This window comes from Wolffia australiana, chromosome 6 (genome assembly GCF_029677425.1).
Source record: "Wolffia australiana isolate 7733 chromosome 6, ASM2967742v1".
NCBI lineage: Eukaryota > Viridiplantae > Streptophyta > Magnoliopsida > Alismatales > Araceae > Wolffia > Wolffia australiana.
Genome location: NC_135840.1, coordinates 6178618 through 6194986, shown reverse-complemented (window position 1 = coordinate 6194986; position 16369 = coordinate 6178618). Strand labels below are relative to the sequence as shown.

The 16369-nt window shown below is 37.8% G+C and overlaps 1 non-coding gene across 1 annotated transcript; it reads left to right on the top strand.

Moving 5' to 3' along the window:
- Window positions 1-237: 237 nt before the first annotated feature.
- On the top strand, window positions 238-318 carry TRNAL-CAG (transfer RNA leucine (anticodon CAG)). The gene has a single exon. It is a non-coding gene; the product is annotated as a tRNA-Leu (tRNA).
- Window positions 319-16369: the final 16051 nt, after the last annotated feature.

The window sequence follows — 16369 nt, the reverse complement described above, 5'->3', positions numbered from 1 at the left end:
TGAGATCCTACGCTGTGGATAAGTCAGCGTTCCCTCAAATCAACACCCACGAAAAGTAGAGAAGATATAACACGTAGGTTTCATTAAGAATAGCATTTATAAACCGCTTAGCGATTATAAGATCGAAGGATGACGAACCCCAAAACACAGAATACTTGTAGATAATGCAAGACCCATGACGTGCAAATTCAAACTGTCCTGCGGTTGAAAATCTAAATCAGTGCCCTTATTTCACAAGTCAAGATGGCCGAGTTGGTCTAAGGCGCCAGTTTCAGGTACTGGTCCGAAAGGGCATGGGTTCGAATCCCATTCTTGACAATATTCTTTTTTTCTCACCATGCAAAATTGTGTTTTAATTTTCATGAACAAGAACTGAAACGGGAACATATCATTTGTCAATGGGAATTACAAAAGTAACATCACCCTCTCTGCTTCACTTAGAGGTTCAACCCAGTACGTTTTGCTAAGAACCTCATCTCAAATGTTCATGTGGGTGCACTGATTCTTAATCAGCATGAATGCCTATCAGCCCTTTAATAAAAAGTGACTAATAAATAACATAATAACAAAGAGCATTTTGTATTTCAGACTCTTGTATTAGGGAAATTGTCTACAAATCACATCATAAATTGTGTGGAATGTCTATTTTACAACATAGCTGTAACGATTGGATGTTTTCCAATCATGATAATTTTTTATTCAATCAATACTTTGGTGTGATCCAAGCCGATATTACACAAGTAATAAGTGAAGGGTAACCATTGAAGAGCCTCTGACTCTGTAAAAAAGGATTTATTATCATCAACATTCATTACAGGAGCAAGTTCAGACCCTGTTAGGAAACTCGAGTCTATCCCATGATAAGGTGATAACTACACGATTATATTTCAACTATAGACAATCAGTGGTTGTCAGTTTAATTATTCGTTTTCAATATGTATCAAGCTTTGAGTTGGGTATGCTACTTTTTGATTAATCATTGTCGCCTCTAACATTTTTGCCTCTAATGGATTTATTCCAAGCCCCAAAAAAAGTCCTATCTTTTAAATGTTCCCATTTATTTAATAAAAAAAATGTTGGACTCGAAGCAAGCTTTGCTTTATTCCCACTTATTTCATTTTGTGCTTGGTTTTCCTCATTTCACACATGTCATTGATAAAGGATATTGAATCTTCTGGATTCAATGTCAATTCATTTTATTCAATATCCCATTACAATTTTCTTTTATTAACATTCAGTATGTGAGTTCAAGTTGGATTTTCCAAGATCAAATCTTAAAAATTTTGGCTTAATATTTCATTATTCTTTAACTATCTGACTGCTTTTAAAAATGTATAAATGAATGGCCACTTTTTTGTCAATTGAAATACAGAAGCTTTTTTAAATTTACTAGTCCTCACTTTCAGTTTCAATTTTTTCTGAAAAACTTCTATAATACATTAAAGAAAATTTAGCTCCTCACAACACCACATTACAAATGCACATATATATTTAATACTTAAGATATATTCACCAAAGTACTTTAGATTTTCAGGTCCGTGTGATACTCTATGTCAATCATTAATGTTTTCTTTAGTTTTAAAGATGAATACAAAATATAGGACAATGTGTCATGTTCTAAAGACTTTATTTATTTTAAGGTTAAAGTCATCACGACTAAACTTATTTAAAATATATATGAATCAAAATTAATGATATATTTCTCTTAAAATTTTATAATTAACTGGACATGGAATAATGAGAGACTACTCTAAGTATCATTATTAAGTATATAAATTTCTAATATACAATCATCCTCATTAGAATCCTTATAAGTCTTCATAATACATTATGTTATGGAAGTGCAATATATCTTTTCGAGGCAAGATGTGTAACACAATTTTTTGTATATCCCCCTAAAAAAATAATACATTTTATCGCCAATAAACAAGCATTATGATAATTCGAAATTGAAAATGTGCTCAATAGTCAATTAAATATTCTAAGGTGATTTTTAAAGATAAAATAACTTTCATTATAGATCTATCCTAATTCATAAAATCATAACTATAAAATTACATTTGAATGAGTTAAATAAGAAAAGTTTTCTTTTCTAAATATTTTCATCATACACACACTATTTATCATGCCTCGAATATAAATCACATATTATTATTAATATTATTTTAACCACAGTCGTAATTTTGAAAAGGTTTATTAGACATGAATGATGTATTTCTGATTCATAGGATGCTTGAAAATATTTTTAATGGTTTTTTCCTTAAAATCATCAAGTCTCCTTTTAAAGTGGAATAAAAGGAGAAAACAGGAGTTTTCAGAAACTACCTGAGCTGGATCTGGACTAAAATGGACCAAGATGCATGTTATATGACTGAAAAATTGGTAAAATATAGATTCATTACCCTAGGTGTCCCTTAAGAACAATTGTGTGCTGATCATTGAAGAAATCAAAATTAGGGCTTGTGTTTCAAATGACTTTGTGGTAAAAACTGCGGTTAAAAATTAAAATTATAATAATACTAATAGTAATAAACATATAATACTACCTTTATAATTAAAATGATAATAAATTCCACACTCAAATGTATTAATCTGAATGATATTAGATTTGGACTAGATGAATGATTCATCCTAATTTTAGGTACACGGGAATGACATTGATTCAACGTATAATTTTTCCCGTGATTTTTTATTCATTGTGCTTCTTGTACCAGTTAAATTTATTTTAGGTTAATGTTTTTTAAAAAATAAACCATAATTTTAGGTTATAATGAATTGTTTCATATTGTTAAACATATTTATCTTTTTCAAAATTTGCCGAAATTATGTGGATGAATATAAACATAGGGGGATTAAAAGGGCCTTCTCATCCAAATGAGTTTGGACAGCTTAGAATGCAGTTGTTAATGAAAAAAAGACATTTAGAACCCTGAGATGCTAAATAGGAATTTTCCGTCCGATATCAGGTATCAGACATTTGATATCCGATATCCGAAAAAAAAACGGGACGGTGTCTGATATTGGATATCAGATATCGGACGATATCTGTCTAACATGTGAAAATGGATATCGGAGACAGATATCAAATGGGTATGGACAAGACGGGTATCAAATACTGGATATTGGATTCTGATATCCGGATATCGAAACCTGTATCCGGATATCAATTTCCGATATCACCAGAAAAATCATTACTGATCATCATTTAAGATGATTTATGTTATCAGAGCCATGTATTTTCAATATTTATCCTACCACGTTTTAATATATATAGCTCAAAATTTCTGTTTTCTTCCATATAGGATAACATGATTTGGAGTTTAATATGAAACTCCAAATCCTATTGTCCCATATGGAAGAAAACATAAATCTTGAGCCGTATATATTAAACGAGGTATAATATATGTTAACCAATTTAATAATATATTAAAAACATAATTATTATATTATTACCTAGTTAAATACGTAATATATTTGACAAATGTATATCTTTAATATTACTACCTCGTTTAATATATAGAGGCCAATATTTCTGTTTTCTTCGATATAGGATAACAGTATTTGTAGTTTAATATTAAGCTCTGAATCCTGTTATCCCATGTAAAAGAAAAAAATATATTGGCCTGTATATATTAAACGAGCATAATAATAACCAGAAAAAAATCTCTGATAACCCCCTGGCCCACGTTAACCCTCTCTAAATTGTTGCACGATGTCGACTACGAGGATTAAAAAATATTTTTAACAACCGTTCTATGTTGGATATCAAAATCCGATATCGTCATCCTCCTCGAGAGACGGGGGCAGATGATGACATCGAGACGGATACCAATATCGGATATCAGTACTGTAGCAACTGATACCAGATATCGTTATCTGATATCCGGATATCGAAAAAAATGGATACTGAAAATTTGATTTTCGGTATCCAGAACAGCATCCTTCCCGATACCGTAATCCGATGTCGGTATCGGGACGGGTGATCCCTAATGCTAAGTGTTCAGTTAGACCCGCTAAATTCTTCTCCTAGAACTGGAAAAATCCTCCAGTGACATGAACTGAATATTAGGGGCTCCAGGCCTGACCTTTTTCTTCTCCAACCATTCAAGGATAATAAGTGTAACATTTAAAAAAAAAGGGAGTCTCATATCAATAAATCTCTTGACAATGATATTATATTTTAGTATTGTGTATGAAATGGGAGACCTTGGGAGGCATGTCAATTTTTGGTTTAGTGCGGAAATGTGCATGTAGTGTACTGGCCTTGTCACTGAATTGAATGATTAGTGTAATGAAATTTATTTTAGACCATATTGTCAATGTGTCAAATTTTTAAGTAAGAAATTAAATCTTTGCATAATATGAGTCTATATCGATCATTATTCTAACATTTTTTTATCAATATTTAACTAGTCAAATGGTAATAGTAATTCTCATAAGATTTTTATTTATCATTTTCAGAAAAATATTTGAAGAGTATTAATTGTTAAAAATAATGGTAATGAAAAAAATCACCGTTGGAATTTTAAATAGAGAAAAAGTTAAGAGATTACTGTGTGAATTTTTTGAATAAAATTAAAACTGAAATTTATTTTATGTACCCATATGTATAGTTGTATAAACTAAGGACAATCTCATATCACCTATTGTGTCACGTAGTCATGTTAAAAAGGCTATAGTACACATCATCATTATATTTTTTTAGACTATTTTTTAGTAAAAAAATCAAATGTGATTTTATTATATTCAATAATTTTTCAATCAAATGATAAGGATGGTTCTTGAATGCGAATAGGAGAGAGGATGGATAATGTATAATACCTTTGCCCCTAACCTACATACTAGCCATTAGGTGAAAAAGGGACTATCCATACTTTGTATAGTGAAAACTATTATAATTCTTATATAAGATAGTTAAAGGGCATTTTCATGTCCCATAAAAAATTGAACTGATGTGGCTGATGGAAATAGATGTGGTCTGTAATCCAATCAATATTATAAATCTTGTTCATGTTTATTAATAGTACATATTCATTATAATGCACATGTGGTGCTTATAATGAAGTCCATGAATGCATCATCGGACTTAGTAAATTATGATGATCTCATAATGCAGAGATCACAAGTCTGTAAGCATGTGTTCTAAATATTCCTGTTCAAAGGATACTAAGGATACTCAAGAAAGACATCGACGTATCCATGTAGAATATCAATATCCATCCATACCTATATGATGAGTATGTATGTTCCCTTACCCATTAGTGTGGAGACACTAAGTATAGATAATGGGTGCTCTTAAGTAGAGAGAGTTCGCTACAAACCCCTGAAGGGTATTTGATGGTGCACGCCATCAAAGATCGTCGACGACGTCGTCCACGCGGCCTGCCGCCGTCGTCATAGCTCGGATGAAATTGCTCACTTATTGCTTTTCATTTTCTTCGCTCTCTCTCTCTCTCTTGTGTTTTATGTTTTTCGGTCTCGTCATTGTGCTTTCATTGCATTCGCAACGCGTCCGTACGTCCTTCGTCGTCGTCACGGGACGGGTCCTCAGCCATTTTGGATCCCCTCCCTTGTGCCTTTGTCTTTGTTTTCTTTTCTTTTTATTTGTTTTAATTTCCCCTCCCTTTTATCTTGTAATGAGGGGGCCCATTATATAAGGGCCCCCTTAATGGACCCCTTTTCCCCCTTTTGGTTGACCCAATTTGGGGGCCCATTTTCTCTCCCCTGTAAAAGGGAAGAGGGGGTGCCTTATGAAGCATACCAGGAATTCACGAAGAAAGGTTTGTGTTATTATTCTTGGTCTCACCCCCTCCATCGAGAGAAACCAAAGAGGGGGAAGGAGAGGAGCACGCGAAAGCTACCAGGGAAGAGGATCTACCGGTAGGAGAGAAGGGGAAATCCCGAATCAGTTCCAGATTCTGCCAACGCCCAGTATTTCTGCTGGTCACCCTTATCATGAAATCAGCCGAATGGGAACATGTTCGACCGCAAATTCTCTAGGCCGGGAACTCGCCGTGGTTGACTACTCAGTCAGCTGGATTCGATTGGTCGGGAATTAACACGACCAGGGACCCGTTCTGGTTGTGAAGTCAAACGACCTTAACGACGGACGTGAATCCCCCCTTGACCAGGAATCCATAGTGGTCGGTCGATCGTGAACCCGCTGGTCCATCATCCGAAAATCGTCGGTCTTGAATTCATTTCACCAGGGACCGCCTTGGCCGTAAAACAACCAACTGGGGGGGCCTTGGCTGAGATCTCATCTGACTTGGACCGGTCATGGATGGAGACCTCCTGATCAAGAGCTTCCCGCTTAACCTACAGTGTTGAGGCGACGGTCCTGCTCCCACCATTTGCCGGCTCATGACGGCTTGACCCACCCCCCGGTCGTCGCCGGGACTCCCGTCCCAACTTGTGAAGGAGCATTGCCCCTCGCACCTATTACACGACTCGCTCGGGCTGACTGGCGCACATTAGCTCAGACAAGCCCAGCGGAGTTGCTCGAGTCGCGCCACTACTGTGGTCACTTCACCGTCTCCTCTCCTCCGCCCCTTTACCATGCTCCGGCAACATCACATTGCTCGTAGAGCTGCCGTCTACTCTCCGGCGCCTCTCCGGCCCATCCGCTTTGACCGTCACCGACCGTCAACAAACTCTGCACCATGAGCTATGCCGATGAGGTACGGCGTCCTCTCCCGTCGCTCGTTTAATTATCACTTGTAGTATAGTTTTCGTCTTGACTCCACCGTGCTCAGGCTAGGTAGGTGAGACAGGTTTTGAGAGAAACTATGACATATTTGAGTGTCTTACCAGTACAGACGAGACCATCGTTTACGTGCGAGCCCTACGGATTGACTTTGTTCGGCCGTAGACACCTTCGTTGCTGCGACGAGGTTCGAGAGGCCACTGTCGTCGACACCCGACGACCCCGTCCAAGCTTGGAGCTCGGTGCCTCCCTCGAGTCAGAGCCTGCATGTACGACACGTAGGACATTCAATTATTTACATCGTAGTCACATTGACCCGTTAGTGTTCACCTGTCTGACGGCGACACCGTCGACGTTCGATACCATCATCCCTTATCGGTACCAAGCCATCATACTTGGTGCCGACCAGACGACGTCCCCGACGACGTCTGACATCAGTATTATAACAAATTGTCGATCAGGTTGATTTGTGTCACGATTGTATAAGTGGTCCTTAAACCAGAGACGCCAAACAAGTCTTGTGGATGGAAAGTCATACTTTGAATATGACCTGAAAGTTCCTAATCATGGGATTTTAAACAGCCTTATTTCAGGTGCATCTAGAAGTTCACAATGATGATTGAGTGGTCAAGATGGGATTTTCCATCCTAAGTATAAGAGGAGACATCTCACGGAAGACGATGTGATGAAGTCCTTGACCAAGATAATGAGATATCATAGAGGAGTTCTCAAATTGTTTCTCAATGTAGAAATGCTAACTCCGATGGAAGATTAGGTTTTGACAATTGGCGATTACCTAAGTCTTCCTGCAAGAATTAAGTGAAGGAGGGACTATACCTTCACAGTGCTCGAGGGTCTCCTTTGTATCTTCAAGAGCACGAGGTGTATCTTGACACCCTAGAAGCTTAAGCTCGATCTAATGATTGGATTGAATTAATATAAAATTAATTAATCTTTATGATGATGTAGTTAATTAATTTTCAAGGATAGTAAAAGTTATTGGACGATTGGATTCATTAACTGGAGTGATACATGAGCCTCGCAAATGGTCTTTAGAACATCAGAAGATATAATTAAAATTTGGGAGTTTTATGAAAAATACCCACTTAGTATAAATAAGAGAAGGCCATAAATGAAATTCACCCAGGACAGAATTCTTCAAGGCTCTTTCCATCCTTCTCCCTTCTCCCCATAGCACCTCTCCATTCTCGACGCATTTGAGATGGTATAACGACGATGATAGAGTGTGCATGGAGCTCGTCATTGTGGAGGAGGAGATTTGATATGCCACAGACCATGTGGATAAGTCTAAAAGCTACACACATGAGCATCTCAATATGAATCACTCGTGGATCTAAGAAATCACAAATGTGATTCACACCCAAGTGATTTGTTTCATTGTTTTGTGGATGTCATATTATTCCGTTTCAAAACTTCTCCTAAAAATTCTTCTAATTTTCATCTAGATCAAGGCCAAATAACCCAATAGTGGCATTATCAAAAGGATTGATCCTTTTAATTAATTATATATTTATTCCCAAAATTTTAAAATAGAAGACGATTATGTTCCTAGAAAGCTTTTGTGCCACAAAATATAAGATGACTATGTTTTTAAATGTGAATGTACAAAAAATTGTTTGAAGGACGATGTTGGTCATTAAAAAATGAAGGTTAAATGTATTGGTTAAAGAAATGTATAAAGTTGTACTAATTTTCCCTTTGAAGAACCGTTTTTTGTGACTAAGTTAAAATTACTTAAAATATATTTTATAATTTTATAAGTTGAATTAAAGACTTTTGAAAGCCTTTTAATAAAATTAATAATTTAAGATAGCCACATTTTGTTACGGTACAAAGTTATTATACCATAAAGAAAATGTTTACCTCCACTAAACCAGAATCTGCGTAAAAGCAATGCATCACAAGTAAATCACATTAATAATTATGAAATATGAAATTTAATTTTTTTTTAATTATCTGAAAATACATAAATTATCAAACTATTTTTATACCAACGCTAAAAATGTAAGTAATATCAATTATTATTTTCATTTGTTTAGTGATATGTACGTCATGAAATATTTTTCAGAGTGGCTTATATGATTACGATTCTTTTTAAGGATTTAATCTATGTGTCAAAATTCAAGGTTTATTCTTGAACAGCCATTGGGAGAGCAGTGACTCTAGGAGTTGCACATAATTGTGAAAACTTTAATCATGTAATAATGAATTGTTCGCTTATGTGGCTAAGGTATGTCCTAAGAGGTGGAATGAATCAGGTTCTGAAAATTATTTTTTTAACTCTAATACATATGATATGCTTATATATGGATTATGAGAGACATTAGAAATGGTAGATTTAGAAGTAGATAGTCAAAAAATTAATTGCACAATTATAGTCAAGATAAATATCAGAAGAGCAGTGGGTGAAAATTTTCGAGTGTCTATCTGAAGAACCAACCTCAGCTGGTCACTCACTCAGAGATATTAGAAATGATATGACTTTATTGGGTTACCATATCATATTACATTTGATCAAAGCATCATAAATTGTCCTATGGCCTCTCAAGGTCCTGATCAGCTCCAAGTAGGTCATACCGATGGTTTGAAAATACTTTTACATGGCATATCAAAAATTAAATATGTAAATTATCATCATGATTGAAAATTAATATTTATTTTCTTAAAATACCTTAAAATTTACACTCCTTTCAGAATCCATCTAATGATAATAACATTTAATTTTGATTTTACTCCATCTTATGGCTTTTGAAGGACAAACAAGTCAAAAAATCCTTATGAAAGGAACATTAAAAAAACAGAGAAGTAAATAATTTGAATTTCACCTCAAATTTTCTTTTTATTATTTTATTAGTTTGTTGATGACCTATAGTTTTTACATGGACCTATCACCTTAAAATAATGTTTTAGATATAGTTTCGTTCAAATTTTCAAGTTGAATAAAAATTCTCACAACAGTAATCTCCTTTCAATATCGCTGAGTTATTGAATTAAGAAACCTTAAAGACCAATGTGATAACTTGCAAATTAAAATCATTATATTTATGTGTTTTAATGACTATATTTGCATGTTATCATATAGAAATAAAGATAGATGACTTATACTTTGATTTTATTATTATTTCTAAGTTTTTATCATTTTTTACATGGAATTTAACCTCATTTTAGTGAAGAAATGTTTTTTTTCCAGGGCTTTAAATACTTGGCTAAAGAAAAAAAATTAAATAAAAGAAGGCGACATGGCTTGTTTCTATCCATTCAAAAGTGATTCAGACGCCCAATGATTGCGCGCCGATGACGAGGACAATCACGTGTCAAAACGTGATCCGAGAAGGCAGAAAATGAGAAATAATCATGCTGAACCAATCAGAAAGCGCCATTTCCAAGCTTCTTGGAGGGGAGATAAATTAATCCAACGGTGGAGATTAAGCGCAAATAAAATGATGATATCTTGAGATCTAACCGTCCGATTGAGCTGAAATTTTGAGGGCATGTTCGTCTTTCTCCCTCTACAATCCAGACGCTTGGATTGTAAAATAGAGGTTTGAAAATGGGCAAAAATCACTTTTTGAAGCTCTCTCCAAGGATTTGGCCAGGAAGGACACAAGAGATGCTTTGGAAGTCGATAGTTCTTGATTCTGCACTCAAAGTTGTAAGTTTCTGATTTGTATTTCAATCTTCGTCTTGAACAATTCTAAAACGCCAAGGCATGGGCAAAATGTACATGCCCTAGAAGTTGGTTTTGAATGAAATTAGCACTGCATTTTGATTCTGATTCAAGATCTGGTTTTTGATCTTTAACTCTACATCAATTTGGACATTTCTGCATCATAATTCTACATCTTGATTATTTAATTCCCAATTTTAATTCATAAAAATTGTCTTAAAATTTTATAATGATTGGGAAATTAATAATCCGAATTAATCTGACCGAAATATTTAAAATCAAAATTAAGTTTTACTTGATTTTGATTAACGAAAAATATTATCAGGCATAATTAATATTTATTAATTGCAAAATTAATTCATCTTTGAATTAATTCATGGAAATTGGATAAAAATTCTTATTTGTTGCCTCCCTGTGGTTCGACCCCTTGCTTACACTATATTCTATATTTAGTGTTTAAGGGAAATTATTAATTTTGATTGTATAAGTCCAAACGCCAAATCAGCGATATATTTACATGCATTTTTAGGCTTATCACAATGTTTTACTCATCAAGTATCATGTAGTTTTTTTATAAGACTTCATCATTTTAAGAAGCTCTGAATAATAAATAATAGGATTATAAAAGAATTGAGAAGCAATACACTAATGATGGCACCAAAGATATGATTCAAATTACTTAAAAGTTAAGAATTTTTATAAATTTCAGTCCCCAAAAAAACTGCTACTAAAAAGCTTCGGATTCATTTTTGAAATAAAAAAAATCAAATGGATAAAGCCTACTTTATGCGCCATTAAGAGTTAAATGTTAGGGTAGTTTTATATCTCTGAATGGATCCATAGCGGAAACTACGCCCACAAGCCCATGATGATTTTTCTTTGAAGACCTTGGGCTGGTGGGCTCAAATTAAATATATTATTTTAAATAAACTAAAAACTTAAAGCACACTTTGATCACATATATTTTTCACACAATTCGGCAAATTTTATTTCAAACTTTTATAAAATAAGTTAGGGAAATCAACTACCAGAAAATAGATGTACCTAATATTTGGAGCCCAAGTAAAATCATTGAGAAGAATATTTATAAGTTACATAATAAATTGTGGTACTACTTAATTTAGTAGTTTCTTAGTATGATTCATAGTGCTAAATGAATGTTTTTATCACTTGCTCTCACTCCACACACACACCAGAAGTAAATGGTTTAGCAGAGAGAAAAAACAATCACATTATTGAGATGTTGATCTCTTTTTTCAGAAGTATTTATGCTAGATGATGATTTAATTGGCAGTTGCTACAGCTATGTACCTCATTAACTGCATGCCAAAAGGATTTGTGCAAGGTCCAACGTTGCAATATCAAGAACTTAAGCTGACTCATTTCACTAAATGCACCAGCAGAAATATTTTTAATTGAATCCTTGCTGCAAGAGATTCAGGTTTCCATCACTGTACTACCTATATTTTTGTGAAATACATAGATGCCACTTATTTTTTGGATAATCCTTTTTCTTTTCATGCTTGAAAACATTATGTGGAAATCAACTTCCAATTCATCCACGAATGAATTTCTGTCAAGTTCCTTCAAATTAGCCTTGTCTTTAGCAAGTATCGATTTGCAGCAAAATACCTTCTGAAAAAAACAGATTCATGTTTTTGCATGACACGTTTTGCTTTGTTCTGCAGATTAAATTCAGGGGGGAGGGATAAAGGAAGATTACGAGTTATGACTCGTGACAAATGAGTCACAGGTCAAATCTGTCATCCTCAATGACCAATGGAGGTGCAATATCAACCAATATGACCTAAGTTAAATGACAGAGCAGAAATAAATGGAACATAACCTTATATTCATCATGAGAATAGTGGATAGAATTAAACCTAGTTAGGATTGAACATAAATAATATTATATATAGAGGTTAGGATTGAATCTAGATAGGATCTGTTTCAAAAATATTATGTGTACATAAATTAAAGCCAATGTCTCTTTTAAAATTCACAGGAATAATGATCAGTAACATATATGTTTCATTACTCATAATTATTTCTCTCTTCTTGATTATTTGCATCCTTCATCTTACAGGTTTATTTTCTGATAGACGAAATCATTGTGCAGGGAAGAATAGATATAAGGAAGATGAGCTCTGTTGTGTAATGGAAACAATAAGCTTGCCATCCTTCTCAGCCTTCTCATCCATGACATACCTTGGTTCAATATGGATTATCCCTGTTTCTTCTAGGATGCTTAAGGGCTTTAAGGCCTTGATATCCTAGATCATTTTGAGGGGCTTTATGAGCATGTGGCTCTGTGGAAAATAGAATGCCTTAAAAAAGATCAGGGAATAACATAAACCAATGTAAATACAAAAGCATATTTTGTCATCACCGACGTTTGTAAATATATATACAGATTTAATAACTATTAGTATAAATATAATGATTTTTTTTCTTACCTAGGGAAAGGTCAGTACCTTACTCAATGCCTTACTAAATATTTCTTAATTTTTACGAAACAATAAAGCCCAGATCCAGTTCGACTAGTTTGGGCAAACGGACTGTCCTTCAATACTAAATCTCTTCATTAGATGATGCTATTTAATTATAACTGGAATTTGAAAAATCAAATCCAACGAAATGTGTCATTTCATCTGTTATACTGTCCTCTTTTCAAAGGGATTAGACTATTCACAAATATTTTTCTTGGTTATTTATTTTCCCAAAATGAAAAGTGCTCATAACATTATTAAATGATATTTAATATGAAATTAAAACATTTATTTCTTGGGTAACGAAAGTCAACTCTGGAGGCATATTATTGATTCGCAAGAGCCAAAAGTCAATGGGGCAGAGAAATTTATGATGGGAAGATAAAATGGACATTATTGCAACTATGTATGCAGCAGCATCGGTGAAAAGAATTACCAGAAGCTAAGGACAACAAATATATGCCATAGTTCATGAGGTTTTCTAGTGGAAAAGGATGAAAGATCTAGCATAAAGTTTACTTGGTGTTTTTAGTCAAGATAATCTCATTTTATTCAAAAATTTAACTTTTGGTGTTAGAACTGGCCATTAGCCAAACAAGCATCGAGAATCAATTTCACCGATGGAGTGATATTCTTCCATAAAAGTATCCTCTCGTTCCCTCCTATAAACAGTTTTTTATGTTTTCCTTCTTCAATTTTTCTCTCAGAATCTTATGCTCTTGGAGAGAAAATATAGGATTGTCATGATAGTGTTTATTTCATCCCAATGATTACCCCACAAAACTCAAAACTCTAAACATATATTTTTTTCATAAATTCAAAAAATTTAAATAGTAGTAAAATTTTATGAAACTATCTTTTTCCAAGAATGGAATCAAGAATATACTATGAGACGGCCAGGTAAAAAAAAAGAGACTAGTGTTTGAGCTATGATAGATGCAATAAAACTTCCGTCATAAGTCATAACTTATTTACTCATTTATTGTTTTGGATGATTTTGTCTCACACAGTTTTTACTAACTAATTCAAATTTTCAATGATTTCATCTTCATTATTCGTTCCAAAACCACTAATGAATAAAACAGGCATTCCACCTTTTTCCACTTCCCCAAAGAAAGCAAACTACAATTGAGTCACACTATGCCTGGTTGTTAGGCCCCTAACTAGGCGGCATTCCTTGCCCAGAGGTCTGTGTGCTTATTGGGAAGGTTTGTCCGTGTAATTGGCTCACGACATTTCTAAGGACTGAGTCATTATGGATAGCGATATCCAAATACCTGATCTATTAGGCCATTGCCACTGTCGGTGGTGATTCACGGTAGACTGCGCACGTGCCCGTCCACGTCCAAGGCGGGACGGATCGGGTACGGCCCGCGCGTGCTGGGCGCGCGGGCTGAACGGCACGGACGCGCGCGTGCCGACGCCAAGTGCCACGCGCGGGCGCCAATGCTACCCGCCAGCGTCGAGCGCTGCGCGCGGGAGTGGGAAGCACTACGCGCGGGTGAGGGACGCGCAGGCCGGGCGGCATGCCGCGGGCGCAGCGCGCGTAGTTGCGCAGATACCGCGTGCATTGCGTGTGCGGGGCGCGCGGCTGGGAGACATCCCCGCCAGGAGACTAAGGCATGTGGCGCACAGAGAGCGTCGAGACGGCACGATGGGTGTGTGGCGCTTTTGCGGGTAATGCTGGGCGTGCAGCGCCCGACTCGAGGGCATCGAATGCGGTGCGCCGCGCAGACTGCGCGCTAGAGCGTTGACATGGGTGCTGGCGGCATGTGCGATCGTCAAGGCAGGGGTGGCGTGTGTGATCGCCAGGCCCGCGGGCGCACGGCGCCCGGCCCGCCGCGCTTGTGTAGTGGCAGAGCGGGCGTGCGCGCGCGGAGCGGTGGCCCTAAGGCGGTGTGGCGACATTACCTCGGCGCAAGGCGCCTCGTCTCGTTCCTTGTAACACCCCTCGTCTTCCCCCATGTAATCTACGATGTATTCTTGATGATATCAATGCAATGACCCCATTCACTGACGGTGCCTAGCACCAACCACTCCTCTAACCCATTCTATGCGATCTTAAGCAATCCCAAGAGCTTCCGCTGCAAGAGATCAAAGCTGCTCAGTGTTCTGCCCAAGCATTGAGGCTGGCACACGTCAATTCCGAGCAAAGAGTCCTAGCTCGAGATTTGACCGTGTGACACTGGTTGTTAGGCCCCTAACTAGGCGGCATTCCCTGCCCAGAGGCCTGCGTGCTTATTGGGAGGGCGTGTTCGTGTAATTCGGCTCACGACATTAAAGGACTGAGTCATTATGGGTAGCTATGCCCAAATACCTGATCTTTCAGGCCATTGCCATTGTCAGTGGTGATTCACGGTAGACTGTGCACGTGCCCGTCCATGCCCAAGGTGGGGTGGATCAGGTACAGTCCGCGTGTCCTGGGCGCGCGGGCTGATCGGTGTGTGCGCGCGCGTGCCAAGCGCCGCGCACCAACGCCAAGCACTACACTCCAGCGTCGTGCGCTTCTCGCGGGAGCGGGAAGCGCTGCGCGCGGGTGCGGGAAGCGCTGCGCGCGGGTGCGGGATGCGCTGGCCGAGCAGAGTGCCGCGGTTGCAGCGCGTAGCGTTGTGCGGGATGCCGCGCAGTGGCCAGGCGGGCAGCGCGCGCATTACGTGTGCGGGGCGCGGGGCCAGGAGACATCTCGCCAGGAGACTAAGGCATGTGGCGCACTGAGAGCGACGTGGACGACACAGCGGGCGCGTAGCGCTCCTGCGGGTAGTGCTGGGCGCGTAGTGCCTAGCTTGGGGGCGTCGAATGCGGCGGCATCGCGCAGACTGTGCGCTAGAGTGTTGACACGGGTGCCGGTGGTGTGCGTGATCGTCAAGGCTGGGGTGGCGTGTGTGATCTCCAGGCCCGCGGGCGCGTGGCGCCCGGCCTGGTGCATTTGTATAGCAGCAGAGTGGGCGCGCGCGCGCGGAGGGGCGACCCTGAGGCGGTGTGGCGATACTACCTCGGCGGAAAGCGCCTCGTCTCATTCCTTGTATCACCCCTCGTCTTCCCCCATGTAATGATGATGTACTTTTGATGATATTAATGCAACGACCCTATTCCCTGACGGTGCTGAGCACCAGCATCTCCTCTAACCCCTTCTATGCGATCTTAAGCAATCTGCAAAGCTTCCGCTGCAAGAGATCAAGGCTGCTCAGTGTTTTGCCCTGCACATTGAGGCCGGCACACGTCAGATTCGAGCAAGAGACCCAGCTCAGGATTTGACCGTGTGACACTGGTACTCTGCCTTGTTGTCTATGGAATAAATTGAGGACAAATACGAAGACAGTCTGAGACGAAGGACCCTTGTATGATGCTTACAAATATGATTGCACTTTCCCTCCAACTACTCCACCGACTCGTCAATGTTCGAAAGTCAGTGCCATTACTCCTCTCTTTGTAAAAATAATTCAGGAAACGCGGAGAAAGTCGGTAGTTGATTGACTTCCCAAGACA